This window comes from Arachis hypogaea, chromosome 19, assembly GCF_003086295.3.
Source record: "Arachis hypogaea cultivar Tifrunner chromosome 19, arahy.Tifrunner.gnm2.J5K5, whole genome shotgun sequence".
Classification (NCBI taxonomy): domain Eukaryota; kingdom Viridiplantae; phylum Streptophyta; class Magnoliopsida; order Fabales; family Fabaceae; genus Arachis; species Arachis hypogaea.
This window is the reverse complement of record NC_092054.1, coordinates 21,246,506-21,263,611: the sequence shown is the minus strand read 5'-3', so window position 1 is coordinate 21,263,611 and position 17,106 is coordinate 21,246,506. Positions and strand designations below refer to the sequence as shown.

At 33.6% G+C, this 17,106-nt stretch overlaps 1 non-coding gene across 1 annotated transcript; it reads right to left on the bottom strand.

The window, feature by feature from the left end:
• Positions 1-16,701: 16,701 nt before the first annotated feature.
• LOC112780622 (small nucleolar RNA R71) lies at positions 16,702-16,809 on the bottom strand. Its single transcript, XR_003191446.1, has one exon. It is a non-coding gene; the product is annotated as a small nucleolar RNA R71 (small nucleolar RNA).
• Between the last annotated feature and the right edge of the window lie 297 nt (positions 16,810-17,106).

Genomic DNA, 17,106 nt, shown 5'->3' with positions numbered 1-17,106 from the left:
CCAAGAGGGTTGATGAGATCCTTGTGGCTCCTCCCATCTTTGATTGTCCCATCCTTGATGCAAGCCTTCATTGTAATCTCCACTTCCTACAACATGATTATAACCAAACTCATAGCAAAAGGGGTGAGAATTCATGGTAACAAAAGAAAATAAAAGCAAAAACTAATAAAAATTAAGCAACAAAGTCCTAAAACTAACAAAAACTAACAAATAAGCAAAAAGCAAATATTTACAATAACCAATAATAAGGCACACGTTTGCAATTCTCCGGCAACGGCGCCATTTTGACGAACGAATTTTTGCTAGTAAAGAATTCACAATAAACTCTCATTGCTAGTATAGTTTCTAAACCAACAAAGAATCCTTTCATACAAAAACTTGTTTGTCACTTAAGCAAACCCATAAAAATAATAACCGAAGTATTCAAACATCGGGTCGTCTCTCAAGGAATCGCAGGGAGGTATGCTTATGGTTGGTTATGGAAAAGTATATTTTTTGGGTTTTTAAATGTTGAACAAGGAATGTAAATGATAAGAAAATAAACTTATAATTAAGAAAACTCTTGCCAAGGTATGAGAACTGGACGTCCTATCTTAGTTATCCTTATCAATTGTGATGAGAATTGTTCATTGCTCCCACTTAGTTAACTCTTACTAAATAAAGGAAAGTCAAGTGGACCAATCAATTTGATTCCTCAAGTCCTAGTCAACTCCTAAGGAAAGACTAGCTTTAGCGGGATCCAAATCAACCAGCAAATTTCAATTATCAGTCAACAAACGAGTTTGATAACTCAAGCGTCTCTAATTACTCAACCAAAGCTAAGAATGGAAAAAGCTAAATTAAAATCATAAATATGAAATACCTCAAATTGCATTAAATAAAGAAATCAAATCTAACATAGAGTTCATAAACCAAATTGAGAAAATAAACAAATCAATAGAGAAATAAGTAAACTAAAGTGCTAGACTAAATAAGAGTAGAAGAGAAACTAAATTAAAGGAACATTGAACCTGGAATTAGGAAGAAATAAACCTAAAACTAAGAGAAATCCTAAAACCTAGAGAGAGGAGAAAGCCTCTCTCTCTAGAAAACTACATCTAAAACCTAAAATTTTGTGAATGAATGTTAAGTGTTGAGGCTCTGCTTGTCCCCTAGCTTTAGTCTGCATTTTTGGGCCGAAAACTGGGTCCAAACTTAGCCCAAAATTACCCACAGCGTATTCTATGATTTCTGCAGGTAGGCATGTCACGCGTACGCGTGAGCGTCGCTTGTCCTCTGCGCTAGTCACGCGTACGGGTCAGGTACGCGCACGCGTCGTCGTGAAAACTCCAATTCACGTGTACGCGTCAGGAACGCGCACGCGTCGATACTCGCTGGTTGTCTCCTTTATTTCTTGTGTTCCTTCCATTTTTGCAAGCTTCCTTTCTATCCTCTAAGCTATTCCTGCCCTATAAAGCCTGAAAACACTTAACGCACAGATCACGGCATCGAATGGTAATGAGAGAAGATTAATAATTAACAATTTTAAGGCCAAAGAAGCATGTTTTAGTCATAGCACAGAATTAGGAAAGAAAATATAAAATATGCGAATTATATGAATAAGTGTGAGTTTAGTGGATAAAATCCACTCAATTAAGTACAAAATGTACCACGAAATAGTGGTGCATCACTCATGTACTTAGCTTGCTCTCCAAGAATCTTGTTTATTTTGTTCCTCATAGAGGCTATAGAAGAGTTAGGGGCTTGATTCTGTATTTTGGGGTGTTGGGATACTTTTTTATATATATATATATATATGTAAATATTCTCTGGCCAGCCTTGGCTTTGCAGGCTGAGTCAGGAGCTAGTTCCTCTGTATTATTGGCACTCTTATGACTCTTTACTTATTCCTATCCTTAGCTTTTAGGTTTCTTAGCACGCAAGTAATCCTTTCTCTTGAGCGTTGCGCTTTTTATTTTGCGATTTTGTTTTACCCATTTTTCAAGGCTCCTAGTATATTATTTCTTTTCACTATTATACGTATATTTCAACTGATTAAAGGTCCGTAACACCACACTACCTCTGTTCTACGACTTAAGCGTAAAACTCTGTGTAGTAGAGTGTTACAATATTTGACTACTGAGTTTGATTATCATGTTTACTGAGTTTGATTATACTCAGGTTTAGTGCTATATTTGATTACTGAATTTGATTATATATGTTTATTGAGTTTGATTATACATGACTACTGAGTTTGATTATTATACGTGTTTACTGAGTTTGATTATATATGACTACTGAGTTTGATTATACATGTTTACTGAATTTGATTATTTTTTCATGGTACAATCTAAATCTTGATGAAATGTAAATCTTAATGAAAAAAGAAGTTAAGTTAAATGTTTAAAATGATTTCCTGTACATATATATAAATTAAATGAAGTCATTTTCAATTAATTGAAGCATCAACATTAACCCCATTTATTAGTTACATTAGTTATTAGTATTTGTAATTCTTTTTTTACTATAATATTGTGAAATAAATAATTTTGGATATAAAACAATAAAAACATTAGTCCTGTGGTAGCACGTGGATATATGACACTAAATTCATATGTAGATATCAAATTTCTGAAAATCATTATAAACTTTAACTGCTGTCTTAATCAAAGTAATTTATACATTCCAAATGAATAAGCTCCAAATCAACCACGAGAAGAATAGAAACTACATACATAAATAACATTTAAAATAAGGCAACTTTAATGTGATGAAAAAAGGGTTATATTGCTAAACTAATAATAACTCAGAATGTTGAGTGTAAATTCACTAACCACATGTAAAATCAAAATTAAAACTATTACAAAAGAAAAAAATACCAAGAGTTCTATTGCAATATATAACAAATCTATTACAAAAAGAAATAAAATTATTGTTCTTCCAAATAGTGACTTTGTTGCATTGAGTTCAACAAAGATACAAAACCATATGGTTAGTTAGAGGTAATGCTCAACTCCGAAGATAACTCCACAGGTGGCTAAAAAAAAAAGCAATCAATAAAATGATAATAAAGCATTTTAACAATAATAATAAAATTAATCAAACACTGAATTTGCCTGTGATCTCTCTTTCACATTTTTTGTATCTTTCTTTCTACCTTGTTCAACAATACTGAGCATAATCAAACTCATTTAGTATAATAATCAAACATACTCCAACTCATAATCAAAGCATGGAAACTTCTTTAATTGGAATTACAGCCTTACTTGCTTGTTCTTAAGTTTATTATCAGCAGCTATGCTTTTACTTGTAACTAACACAGGAATTAGAAATTAGAAATAACTTGAGAGATTCAATAATATCGAATTCTTGAAAAATATGTGTAGTAATTTAGTATTGCGAAGCAAAACAATACATTATGTGACTTAGACCAGCTTGAACACAAATGCAATAAGTAGAATATGAACATGTTTATGATACACTATATGAAAAGGGATAAGTGTCTAACCTTTGTAATTGCTCCTCTTGCTCCTTGGACTTGGCCAAAGCCGCTTCATGACCCTTCTTTTCCTCTCTCAGTTCATTTTTCAGAGTTTCAATCTTTGCAGGCAGAGTAATAGAGCAGAGCAAAACACAATGAGGAGCAAGGAATGAGAACTTATTAAACACAAAATTAAAAGGTGGGTAAGGCAAGAAGTTATAATCAAACAAACTCAAAATCATGTCACAAAAATTCAGTTACAATCAAACAGACTCAAAATCATGTCACAAAAATCCAGTTATAATCAAACATGCTGGAGATATCAACTATGCTATATTATCATGTTTTAAAAACTAAGCATAATCAAACTCATCATTCAGTATAATAATCAAACATACTCCAACTCAAATCACAAAAATTCAGTTATAATCAAACATGTTGTAGATATCAACTATGCTATAATATCATACTTTAAAAATTGAGCATAATCAAACTCATTCAGTATAATAATCAAACATACTCTAACTCATATCACAAAAATACAGTTATAATCAATTGATAGTCTACTAATAATCAAGAGCTCGAGGATGTTGCTAGAAGAAAATAAAGAGAACTGACCTCCTACTCAATAAAGTCAAACAGAACAACTATACTATCAATCAATTATTAAAATTAACATACTGAAACTTCAATTCAAAACTCTAACTTAAAGATTTTTAGTATAAATTTTTGTTTGAGAATACAAATTATGCACAACACAAATTGATTTATAGAAGCTCAAAACGAAGAAGGAAAATGTAGTCGAAGAAGCTGATAGAAGCTCAAAACGAACAAGAAAAATACCATCGAAGAAGCTGATGGAAGTACAAGGAATAGAAGCTTACCTTGCAGAATCAAACAAGAAAAAATGTAGTCGAAGAAGTTCACGCTTGAGACAGAGAGCACCGCGCCTGAGACAGAGGAAGGAGAATCGCAACCCCTCCTGAAAGAGAACGTAGGAGAATTGTGCCATCAGAGAGAGAGGGAAAGAGAATCGTACTGCCGGAGAGAGAGGGAAGGAGAATCACCCTTGAGAGTGAGAATGAGAATAGTGTCGTGTCGGAGAGTGAGAGTGAGAGTAGGGAAAAGAGAAAGAGAAACAGTTGTTTCAGCAAGTGTAAAGAATGAGAGTGAGGTTGAGAGTGAAATTTTGATTTTAATTTTTAAATTTTATGTTGTATACATATATAAATATAATGGCTAAAAGTAGTGTACATGTAGCACAAGTCATTATTTTTATTACATAGGATCCGAAAGATAAGAATTAGGTTTATTAAAATGATTGATAATTAGTAGAATTTTAATCATTAAATGTTAATTTTTATAATTTCAAAAAAGATATATTTTTAAAATATTTTAAAAATAAAAAATATATATAATGCTACCAGAATATGTCACATCAGTATTGTTAGTACCAGAATACTATCCATTATAAGATAATATAATAATTTATTAATTCTATCCCATATATTTAATGTACAATGGCATTATGGCATTCTCTTGACTTGAAAATTAAAGTTCGCTTTAATAATAAGCATGGTTCGTACAAAACTTTTCATTTGTTTAATGTTAAATAATCTAGTGCGTCATAGTCAATACTCAACAAAAAATTTTCGTTGAATGAAAAGGGAATGCACTTGTTGGCTCTTTATCTTCATTAACGGGTCAGGTACATGTCACATGTTAGTATATACATGACAGGAAGATTTTTCCATCTACTGAAAGCTAAAGCAAATATTATTAAACTTAAAGCTAAGAAGCAAGTTGTGTTTAACTTTTGGAGTTGAAAGGGACTTTGTGAAACCGATGAGATAGCAAAACTAAGGTCCACCTTTGTCACAAAAGCCACTTGAGGGCCACTTCATCATCCATAGCTGCAACTTGCTACTTTCATTATTTTATTTATGTCCTTTTTTCTCTGCATAAGTGCATATCAATTCCAAGTTGGGGAACTCGGTTAATTAAGTTAATTTCTAATGGGTCCACAAATGCGTAAGTACCATTAATAAACAATACAAGTAACTGTATAATGGCTGCGTTAGTCAATCATATATACTATGTGTAATAATTCAAGTTTGTAAATGGAAGATGTGGTTAAAGGGAGTGTTGCCATTTTGTCATAGACTAATGCTAGAGAGACAAAAAAAACCATTAGAACTTGCTTTATTTAATATTTATTAATTGTCGTAATAATTAATAAATGCTAAATAAAACAAGTTATGACTGTTTTTTAACTAATTTTTTTTTGTTACCAAATATTTCCGTATTACTTATTACAATGCGCATTATGGCAGTCACACTGAATTTTTTTGTTTCATGTAGGCTATATATGGTGTCTAAAAGTTTGATATTTAATTGTTATAAAAGTTAAATAGTTAATATTTAAAGAAAAACTACCAAAAGTATCCATAAAGTTTACGAACGCTGACAAAAGTACCCATAAACTAAAGAAATTAACGTTGTACCCATGAAAGATGGGTTCCGTACGACAAAAATATCCAAATCCTAATTTTTTAATAAAATTCCTAAACTACCCCACCCTAACCCCATGCTACCGTCACTCCCTCTCTTCTCTTCTTCCTCTCTCCTCACTTATCCCTCAAAAACCCTCACAGAATCACAGAAACTCTCCTCCTACCTTCTCATTGCCGTCCGCCACCCACCTACTCCATTACCGCCAATCTCTTCCCCTCTCACTGCTTCTCCCTCTCACTATTAAGGTGACTACAACACCTTCATCGCACACATGTGACCCAACCTGAGGAGAATGCTGCCGTGGCGCACCTGTTGCAGCCGAGGAGAACGTCGTCGTGGCGTGTTTGACCCAGCCGAGGAGAACACCGTCGTCGCACACCTGAGAAGAGAGAGGGGTCGTGGTACTCTTGCATGCAGAAAGCAGATTCGGTAAAGAGAAATCAGAGAAGAAAGGGAGGCGGCACTGTGGATGGAGGTTCTGCCATTGACGATGTTACAGTCGGCCGGCGAAGAGAAAGATATTTCTTTTTTTAAAACATTTTTATTTTATTTTTCTTCTTTTCAGAAATTGATTTAGTTACTACTAAAATGATACTGTTCTATTTTTTTTTAAATCTGCTTCTATTTTTTATGAAAGCTGATATTGATTTACAGAAGATTCAGTTGATGGCTACTTCTACTTCTGATTTTTGCTGAAATAAATTTCAAATTTGATGAATGGATTTGTTGATTTTTTATGGTTGATGGCTTTTTCTATTTCTAGTTTTGCTAAAGTGAATTGAAATTGGATGAATGGATTTGAAAATTTTTATGTTTTGAGTATTTTTTGGTGTTTGATTAATTTGGTTTGGGTATAGTCTATAAACTTATGAGTGAATCGGTTGAGGTCCGATCTTCTACCACCACCACCACTACCACTGATTTTGGTCTGGTTTGTTGTAGAAGTAGTTTTGAACTCTATGGCAAGAGTTGGTGTAAATTGAGTTATGAAATGTTGAAAAAGTGAGTTGAGGTTGAGTGTAGGGTAATTTAGAAATTTTATTAAAAAGTCAACAAAAAATTATGATTTAGATACTTTTGTCATACGGAACCCATCTTTCATGGATACAGTGTTATTTTTCTTAGTTTATGAGTATTTTTGTCAGCGTTTGTAAATTTCATGGGTACTTTTGGATAAACTATAAAAATGAATAAATTTAAAATATTTAAATTTTATTAAAAAAAAATTAGACAAAAATTAAGAACTAGGTGATAGACACTATAATTTATAGTTCTATTTATTTTTCCATTTCTATACTTTGGATTGGATGTTGTTCTGAAGTGCTAGTTAGCATTATCATTCTGTAATTTATCGATCTCGATCATTCAAACATTGTGAATTGACAAGTTAAAAGTGCATCAACAAATGATAAAAAAGTAAGAAGCAAAAGAATTTGAAATATAAAATTATAAATTTAACTCTACAAAGTTTTGATTTTTTTTTGCGTATCTGTTTGCGTTAGTGTGACATTGGAATGTTTATAACGTGTTTTGTAAAATAATTCCAACTATTTTTTTTATACCAAATTTCTATTTATAGATAATTCTAACAATTAATAAATTATAATTATATCCTAGTAGAAAATGAATTACTTGGATCATCATGCTTTGTTTATCATATCACATAGCCAAGTATTATTTCATAACAAACTTCACATATATATGGCTGTGGTTGTTTTCGAGAACGACAAGACACCGAGAACAGGACAGGACAAGATACTGATGGACAGAAACACAAAATTTTGTATTCTTATATTCTGTTTGGTGATAAATTAGAACAAATTATGAAAAATTCAATTTATTTTCATTTTTTTCATTCAAAAAATTTGAGATGAAAAATATAATAATAAAAAATATAAGTATAAAAAATTAACAAAAAGAATGAAAGAAAAAATAAAAAATAAGTTGTGTCCCTTGTTAGTATTTTCGTATCCTTCTTGTCAGGATGGACACAAAATACACTAATTTAGTGCCTCCGGACACATTATTTCTATAATTTTGTGTCTCTGTGTTCCTGTCTCAGTGTTCTATCTTTGTAAACAAAAGTAATCTATGTGTTGGAAAAAAAGATTTATTTTTAACTAACTTGTGGGAGAGTTTATTTTTCACCAGATATATCTATATTCTTAGCTATGCTAGCACCAAACGCCTTTTACCCCTCTATAATTAATATCCCCGTCCGTATTGTCCTAAAACAATAATCAAACGCAGCCTCAATCGGAAATATGGTCCGTGTCAAGTGTGTGTGATTAATCGGATGCAAGTTGCAGAATAATTGAAAATTTGCAATAGGCATATGAAAGAACTCAAGAAACGGGGTTTTGGGTGGTGTCTTGTTGGATTTTCGATGGTCTTTTATATGGGGAGGCCCACTAACTTTTTGACAATTGACAGAGAGAGAGGATCCGAGTGATGAGTTCTATTATGTCATTATTTGTACACGCTAAGAAAGGAGAATAAAAAGTTACCCTTAGCTTTTAGAGATACAAATAAATTTTGTAATTTATAGAAAGAATGAAACACCAATCAAGCAAGTGGAAGTGATGTGTTCGTATATGTTTATGTTTAATTAGTACTTTTCAGTGTATGACACTTAAGCCATATAGGACGTATAAATATATGTAGTATGAGTATATCTGTATTTCATGAAATATTTCTCTCTTACTAATTTCTAATGCATTTTATACATGATTTGGATATGCGGTAAGTGTTGCCCAATAATGCTTCAAATTAATTAGTTAACATAACAGGGAGTTGTAAAAGATTTGTAATATTGTATGTGATAAGGGAATAGAGAAAGAAAACTAAGAAAACAAGCTACTTGTTTTACAGTTGCATAACTAACTTGTATCCGTTATAACAGCTGCTATATATAGCAGTTATATTTCCATTGTAAAGTTAACACTTAATATATACAATAAGTAATCAACTTGGGTTGGTTGAGTGGTCAGCTCATTCGTCCGCTTAAGCAAGTGTCGGGGATTCGAATCCTGCCTTGTGCATGCAGCAATCCATTGGCCAGCGGCAGACCCTTAAATGGAGCTCCAATCCGCGACGGATTAATCCTTGACCTGTCGGGTTGGGGGATACCGTGGGCAACCAAAAAATAAATACAATAAGCATTTACAATTTAGTTTTAATTTTTTTTACTCTCTCTATTCATCAATTCATTCATCTCTATTTTGATTTCTTTATGGTATCAAAAGCAGAAGTTCAGATTTCATGGGATCTATTGTTTCAATCAATACTACTACACCTTCTACTTTCACCATATCTCTTCTTGATAAATTAGATGAAAATTCATTCAAGACTTGACAATATTTTGCTCTTTACATCATTAGTGGTAATGAACTCAATGATCACCTTCTCAAGGATTAGGTTCCAGAAAGATTCGAATATGATGCTACAAGATTAGCAGGAATATAAGCAGCAACATACAAATCTTAGACTACAAAAAATCATTTTCTTATATCATGGTTCCTTCAATCAATGGATATCTCATTCAGAAATAAAATGTTGGACTGCAAATTTCCATATTAGGTATGGGATCAAATTCAAGATTATTTCTCTAAATCAGCAAAAGTCATAATCAAACAACTCAAAGCAGAACTCAAAATTGTCAAAAAGCAAAAAAATGACTGTCTCTGACTATCTCAAACGCATTCGATCAACTGTTGATTCCTTAGCCGCATTAGATCATCCACTCTCTCTTAAAGATCATATAGAAGCCATTACTGAAGGTCTAAATGAGGATTATGCAATGTACATTTCTTCAATTGGATATACACTTGAGTCTGTCTTTGGTTGAGGTAGAAACCTTGCTTCTTGGGCATGAAACCATGCTTGAACAATTCCGAAAAACTCAATTATCCCTTTCCCAACCCAATTTTACACAAACCACTTCTTAATTTTACAAAAATTCTGCTATTGTTAATTCTTTATCTTTTATTGATTATTATGAAAATGTTCCTAAAACTGTTACTATTGCCTTAAAATTTGAACACTGGACTAATACCATAAAAGAAGAATTGCATGCTCTTTCCAAAAATCAAACATGGACTTTGGTTGTTCCACCCCCAACCAATAAAATCATTGGTTGTAGATGGGTGTATGCAATTAAACGACATCCAGATAGTCGGATTTTGAAATATAAAGCAACGCTTGTTGCAAAAGACAACCATCAAATCGAAGGAATCGATTTTGATAAGGTGTTTGTACCTGTCATTAAGCCTGCAACTACAAGAGTAATTCTGACTTGGCACTCACTCACAAATGGATAATTTGATAGTTAAATAACGACTTTTTAAATGGTAATTTATCTGAGTTGGTTTATATACAACAATCTCTGGCCTTTGAATCTTCCAACTCTGGCCAAGTCTGCAAATTAAATTGAACTCTATATGGCTTAAGACAAGCCCCAAGGGCCTGGTTTTTGAAATTAGCAGCTACCCTATCCACATTGGCTTCACCAACACCAGGTTTGACCCTTCTCTCACTACAAAAAAAAAAGGCCTATGGTCACGGTAAAAAACCGTGACCATAGCTAGTGAAAAGGGTGACCATAGATCTATGGTCACGGTTTTGGATCTATGGTCACGGTTTTTTACCGTGGCCTATTCCGTCGTGGCCATAGGTCTATGGTCATGGTTTTTTTTACTTATGGTCACGGTTTTTATGGTCACGGTTACAATTTTCAAATTCTGACACTTTAGGCCATGGTTTTTAACCGTGACCATAGGGCAATCTATGGTCACGCATAAAAACCGTGACCACAGCCATATCTATGGTCACGGTTTTGGCCGTGACCATAGCCTCTATGGTTACCCTTCCTTAAAACCGTGACCATAGCCTTATCTATAGTCACGGTTTTGGCCGTGACCATAGACTCTATGGTCACCCCTCCTTAAAACCGTGACCATAGCCTTATCTATGGTCACGGTTTTTTTCTGTGACCATAGCATTATCTATGGTCACTAGCCTCTATGGTCACCCCACTTAAAATCGTGACCATAGCCCTATCTATGGTCACGGTTTTTCACCGTGACCATAGCCTCTATGGTCACCCCACCTTAAAACTGTGACCATAGCCTTATTTATGGTCACAGTTTTTCATCGTGACCATAGCTTATCTATGGTCAGCCCACAAAACCGTGACCATAGCCTATTTTGTTTTATGAGATTTAATTTTTTTTTAAGCATAATCACATCCCAAAATGATGATAATTACAAAATAAATCTAAAAATAAAAAAAGATAATCAACAATTAAGATAAGTTGTAATTAAAGTAACCAGCTAACATATGAATATATTTGAGTGAATACACTTGTCTCAATCTTAGTTTTATACAGTGATATATACATTAACACTAAATAGACACTATTAACAGAATTGTTCCACAGGCGTGAGAGCAATACAACTTAGACTCTGCTAGGATAGATTGTTTCTGGTATTGCTATTTTTTCTTCTCAACGCTCGAGAATTTTTGTTTCAGCCACTTTACCATTTGAAAGCTCAGCACCTGCTTCATTAACATGCAAAATAAAGTCACATTAGATATAAACACCTACATTTATTCTTCTTCAACTTAGGAAAAAAAAACATATCATAAAAACATATATACTTCACACATATAATAGCTAGTACACACTAAATAACAAGGAGCATTTGCTAAGGTTTTGAGTCATTTGGTAATGTTTATATGTTTTTAATCTATCTTTGAGTGGAACTTCAACTCCTTTGTTGAAGCCGCTTAAAACTGAAAAAAATCCAGCACAAAGAAACAACCACAACCAAAATAGAAGCTTAAAAAATAAGATAATACCGAAATACTATTATTAGCTTCCAACCCATCAAACAAATCAAGTAATCAACACTAGCGAAACAGAAAAACCAGATCGAGTGTGAAATCAATAGACAAAGACAAATTTAAAATAATAATAATGCTGATTGCTATATATTACTGAGTATTGATTCAATGTTGATTGCTACCCCCCTTCACCTTCATGTATTATTATTGCTTTATCTATTTTTCTATACCTTCTGAAAAGAAACAATGGTAGGTTATGCATCTTAGTTCGTAATTAGTTTCTTACTCTTCTATTCAATACGTACTCATGGAGCCAATTAGCCAAATGTCCAATTTGATGACCATGTAACATCTTTTTAATTTGATAAAATAGTGCAATTATTTTATATAGTGGTTGAAATTTTTAATTTGATAACGAACTAGATTCTATTGTAGATTCGCTTAAGGCCAATAAAATCAACAATAAAATTAACATCAATAGCAATCAGCCATTATTAAGCAATCAGCCACTATTAATTTAACTACTAATTTTGACAGTACTTACTTCCATATCTTTTGACACATGGTTCGATCCCAGTGAAGGAGGAATGCTTCGCCTCGCATCATTTGGTGCACTACCTGCATTAGGCGGAGATTGTTGGGTAGCTTTTATCATTACTTGCACTTGTTCTGCACTCATACTAGGATTAACTTGTTGCAACAACATTTTGATCAAGCTCATTAAACCATGACTGCTCTGCAGTGTCTTTAAAACAGAAAACAGCAGCAGTGTACAACATTCAAAATTCCATATAAAATCCAAGTTAAATCCAATGACCTTAAAAATTAATATAGTTCAACTTCACTCATCCAGGTTTCTTTATCAATTGGTTATGGGTTAATACCATTTTTAATGAAGAAGTTACATAACCTGAAAGTTAAGTAAAAATGAGTCAAAATCTGTTTTAGAAACCAACAAGCTTAGTACCTTTCAATTTGAATAACTTTTATTACAAAAATCCAATTAAACTAAATTTGGTTTGGGAACTCCTAGCTCATCCAGAAACAAGGGTGTCTTGGTTGCAACCTGATGAGCGGATAATTTATACGCTTTTTGGCATTATTTTTAGTATGTCTTTAGTAGAATCTAGTTACTTTTAGGGATGTTTTCATTAGTTTTTATGTTAAATTCACATTTCTGGACTTTACTATGAGTTTGTGAGTTTTTCTGTGATTTCAGGTATTTTTTGACCGAAATTGAGGGACTTGAGCAAAAATCAGATTCAGAGGTAGAAGAAGGACTGCTGATGCTGTTGGATTCTGACCTCCCTGCACTCAAAGTAGATTTTATGGAGCTACAGAACTCAAAATGGCGCACTTTCAATTGCGTTGGAAAGTAGACATCCAGGGCTTTCCAGCAATATATAATAGTCCATACTTTGACCGAGTTTAGACGACGTAAAAGGGCGTTGAACGCTAGTTCTACGCTACTATCTGGAGTTAAACGCCAGAAACACGTCACAAACCAGAGTTGAACGCCAGAAATACGTTACAACCTGGCGTTCAACTCCAGAAAGAGCCTTTGCACGTGTAACATTCAAGCTCAGCCCAAGCACACACCAAGTGGGCCCCGGAAGTGGATTTATGCATCAATTACTTACTTCTGTAAACCCTAGTAACTAGTTTATTATAAATAGGACCTTTTACTATTGTATTAGACATCTTTTGATCATTTTGAGATCTCTAGACCTCCATGGGAGGCTGGCCACTCGGCCTTACTTACCCTCCATTCACTTATGTATTTTTCAACGGTAGAGTTTCTACACTCCATAGATTAAGGTGTGGAGCTCTGTTGTTCCTCATGAATTAATGCAAAGTACTACTGTTTTTCTATTCAATTCAACTTATTCCGCTTCTAAGATATTCATTCGCACTTCAACCTGAATGTGATGAACGTGACAATCATCATCATTCCCTATGAACGCGTAACTGACAACCACTTCCGTTCTACCTTAGATTGAATGAGTATCTCTTGGATCTCTTAATCAGAATCTTCGTGGTATAAGCTAGATTGATGGTGGCATTCATGAGAGTCCGGAAAGTCTAAACCTTGTCTGTGGTATTCTGAGTAGGACTCTGGGATTGAATGACTGTGACGAACTTCAAACTCGCGAGTGCTGGGCGTAGTGACAGACGCAAAAGGAGGGTGAATCCTATTCCAGTATGATCGAGAACCTCAGATGATTAGCCGTGCTATGACGGAGCATTTGGACCATTTTCACAAGAGTATAGGATGCAGCCATTGGCAAGGGTGATGCCTCCAGACGATTAGCCATGCAGTGACAGCGCATCGGACCATTTTCCAGAGAGGATTAAAAGTAGCCATTGACAACGGTGATGTCCTTACATAAAGCCAGCCATGGAAAGGAGTAGGATTGATTGGATGAAGACAGCAGGAAAGCAGAGGTTCAGAGGAACGAAAGCATCTCTATGCGCTTATCTGAAATTCTCACCAATGATTTACATAAGTATTTCTATCCTTATTTTATTATTTATTTTCAAAAACTCCATGACTATTTTATATCCGCCTGACTGAGATTTACAAGATGACCATAGCTTGCTTCATACTAACAATCTCCGTGGGATCGACCCTTACTCACGTAAGGTTTATTACTTGGACGACCCAGTGCACTTGCTGGTTAGTTGTATCGAAGTTGTGAATGAAAAACAATTTATTAAGACGTGCGTACACAGTTTTTGGCTCCGTTGCCTGAGATCACAATTTTGTGCACCAAGTTTTTGGCGCCGTTGCCGGGGATTGTTCGAGTTTGGACAACTGACGGTTCATCGTGTTGCTCAGATTAGGTAATTTTCTTTTTGTTTTATTTTCAAAAATTTTTCAAAAAATTTCTCCTTTGTTTTCGAAAAATTTTTTTTTTCTAATTTATATTCTTCAGAATTTTTAAGAATGAATTCTAGAGTTTCATGAAAAATGTTGGAGCCTGGCTGGCTGTAAAGCCATGTCTAATTCTTTTGGATAGGGGCTTCCAACCATCAGCATAGAGGCAAGTTAATTTGATAAGTAATGAGCAGTATATTCTGATGTTACATGCTAAAGCTTGGCTGGCTATTAAGCCATGCCTAACCCTCAGATTGGAGCTTTAGACTAAGAGTACAAAGATTCCTGGAATTCATATTAAAAATTTTGGAATCCTTATTTTTATTTTTCAAATAATTTTCGAAAAAATCCAAAAAATTCATAAAATCATAAAAAATCAAAAATATATTTTGTGTTTATTGTTTGAATCTTGAGCCAAATTTTAAGTTTGGTGTCAACTGCATGTTTTAAAGTTTGCATAAAATTTTCGAAAAATTCATGCATTCATAGTGTTCTTCATGATCTTCAAGTTGTTCTTGGTAAGTCTTCTTGTTTGATCTTGATGTTTTCTTGTTTTGTGTTGTATGGCGTTTTTCATATGCATTCTTGAATTCTTAGTGCCTAAGCATTAAAGATTTCTAAGTTTGGTGTCATGCATATTTTCTTTGCATATAAAAATTTTTAAAAATATGTTCTTGGTGTTCATCTTGACATTCAAAGTGTTCTTGGTGTTCATCTTGACATTCATAGTGTTCTTGCATTCATCACATATTTTGATCCAAAACTTTCATGCATTGCATCATTTTCATGTTTTTCTCTCTCATCATAAAAATTCAAAAATAAAAAAAAAAATATTTTCCTTATTTTACTCAAAATTTTTGAAAATATGATTTGATTTAGTCAAAAAGTTTTTAAAATCTAGTTGTTTTTATGAGTCAAATCAAATTTTCAATTTAAAAATCTTATCTTCTCAAAATCTTTTTCAAAATCATATCTTTTTCAAAAATTTGATTTCAAAATATATTTTCTAACTTCTTATCTTCTTATCTTTTCAAAATTGATTTTCAAATTTGTTTCAACTAACTAACTAACTTTTTGTTTGTTTCTTATCTTTTTCAAAACTACCTAACTAACTCTCTCTCTCTAATTTTCGAAAATATCTCCCTCTTTTTCAAAATTTCTTTTTAATTAACTAATTATTTTAATTTAATTTTCGAAAATTACTAACCTTTTTCAAAAACTATTTTCGAAAATCACTAACTCTTTTTCAAAAATAATTTTCGAAAATTCTCTTTCTCTCCCATCTCCTTCTATTTATTTATTCATCTAGTAACACTTCTCTTCATCTCACATCTCTGCTCTCCTCACCCTTGTGTTTCTTTCCTTACATTACATTCTTTTCTTCTTCTTTCCTTTTACTCACACAGGGACCTCTATACTGTGGTAAAAAGGATCCCTATTATTATTATTTTTCTGTTCTCTCTTTTTCATATGAGCAGGAGCAAAGACAAGAATATTCTTGTTGAAGCAGATCCAGAACCTGAAAGGACTCTGAAGAGGAAACTAAGAGAAGCTAAATTACGACAATCCAGCAAGCACCTTTCAGAAATTTTCGAACAGGAAGAGGAGATGGCAGCCGAAAATAATAATAATGCAAGGAGGATGCTTGGTGACTTTACTGCACCTAATTTCAATTTACATGGAAGAAGCATCTCAATTCCTACCATTGGAGCAAACAATTTTGAGCTCAAACCTCAATTAGTTTCTCTGATGCAGCAGAACTGCAAGTTCCATGGACTTCCATCTGAAGATCCTTTTCAGTTCTTAACTGAATTTTTGCAGATCTGTGATACTGTTAAGACTAATGGAGTAGATCCTGAAGTCTACAGGCTCATGCTTTTTCCTTTTGCTGTAAGAGACAGAGCTAGAGTGTGGTTGGACTCTCAACCCAAAGATAGCCTGAACTCTTGGGATAAGCTGGTCACGGCTTTCTTAGCCAAGTTCTTTCCTCCTCAAAAGCTGAGCAAGCTTAGAGTGGATGTTCAAACCTTCAGACAGAAAGAAGGTGAATCCCTCTATGAAGCTTGGGAGAGATACAAGCAACTGACCAAAAAGTGTCCTTCTGACATGCTTTCAGAATGGACCATCCTGGATATATTCTATGATGGTCTATCTGAGCTATCAAAGATGTCATTAGATACTTCTGCAGGTGGATCCATTCACCTAAAGAAAACGCCTGCAGAAGCTCAAGAACTCATTGACATGGTTGCTAATAACCAGTTCATGTACACTTCTGAGAGGAATCCTGTGAGTAATGGAACGCCTCAGAAGAAGGGAGTTCTTGAAATTGATACTCTGAATGTCATACTGGCTCAGAATAAAATATTGACTCAGCAAGTCAATATGATTTCTCAGAGTCTGAATGGAATG